Below are 1,357 nucleotides of genomic sequence, written 5' to 3' on the forward strand. Positions count from 1 at the left end.
ATAATAAGACAGTAAATATGATAATACCATTATATAAATCCATGGTATGCCCACATATTGAACACTGTGTGCAGTTCTTGTCACCCCATGTCAAAAAATATATATTAGAATTGGAAAAAGTACAGGGAAAGACAACAAAAATTATTAGGGGTATGCAACAACTTCCATATGAGGAGAGATTAAAAAGACTCTGTTCAGCTTAGAAAAGAGATGACTAAGGGCAATATGATAGAGGTCTATGAAATAATGAATGGTGTGGAGAAAGTGAATAAGGAAGTTTTCAACTAGCAATAATCACGCCTCAGATTAACCTCATTAGCTATGATACTGCCACTTACCTCTTCATATAACACAAGAGCCAGGGATCATGCAATGAAATTAATAGGCAGCAGGTTTAAAACAAACATAAGGAAATACTCTTCATACAGTGCACAGTCACCTGTGGAACTCATTGCCAGGGGATGAAATATAACTGTGCTCAAAAAAGTACTAGATAAGTTCATGCAGTATAGGTCCATCTATGGCTATTAGCCAGGGTGGTCAGGGATGAAACCCCATGCTGTGGGTGTACCTAAACCTCTGACTACCAGAATCTGGGACTGGATGACAGCTGATGGATTACTCAATAATTGTTCTGTTCCGTTCATTCCTTCTGAAGTATCTGGAACTGTAAGAAGACAGGATACTGGGATACATAGACCATTGGTCTGGCCCAGTATGGACATTCTTGTAGTCATACTTCACTGGGAGCTGTTATTTCTCATTGACTCCCCACAAACTCATTCATATGCATCAGTTCATATTCAATAGATTGTTAATATAAGGCTAAAACCTTTTTTTTAAATGAAAGTTTAAAGTCTGCAAAAAAATAAAAAAATAAAACCCCCACCAGAGCCACCATAAAAGTGTCAGCATAGCTGTAGGTACCAATTCAGTCTGACTCCTGAACTGCAGGTAAAAGCATGTTATGTTGCTTCTAAGATTAATGGGCCATATGCTTAGCTGACATAAATCAACATAGTTCCATTGAACTAAAAGGAGCTATACCAGTTGATATGAGGTGGGGATCTTGTCCAAAATGTAATTGAAAGCATAAAAATTTCAATCATGAATGAAGTTTAATTATAAATATCATTGTCCTTGATAAGTTCACTTATACAGAAGTTATCCCAGTGTGAAAGCAGTAAACAATATGTAGAATTGTCAAGGATGATGCCCTGTGTTGTCACTGTCTTCAGGTATATGTTGCTGATTATGATGTTATTGAGACAGCCAGGGAGAAATCTAGCTTTTATCTTAAATTGAATAAGTCAGAAACAAAAATCCTGAATTGACAGTTCTAGGTTTACAATATATC

General features: G+C 36.4%; 1 pseudogene; it reads right to left on the bottom strand.

Moving 5' to 3' along the window:
- Nucleotides 1-264: 264 nt before the first annotated feature.
- LOC142046951 (U4 spliceosomal RNA) lies at nucleotides 265-346 on the bottom strand (annotated as a pseudogene).
- Between the last annotated feature and the right edge of the window lie 1,011 nt (nucleotides 347-1,357).

The sequence above is a fragment of the Chelonoidis abingdonii genome, chromosome 5 (assembly GCF_003597395.2).
Source record: "Chelonoidis abingdonii isolate Lonesome George chromosome 5, CheloAbing_2.0, whole genome shotgun sequence".
Classification (NCBI taxonomy): domain Eukaryota; kingdom Metazoa; phylum Chordata; order Testudines; family Testudinidae; genus Chelonoidis; species Chelonoidis abingdonii.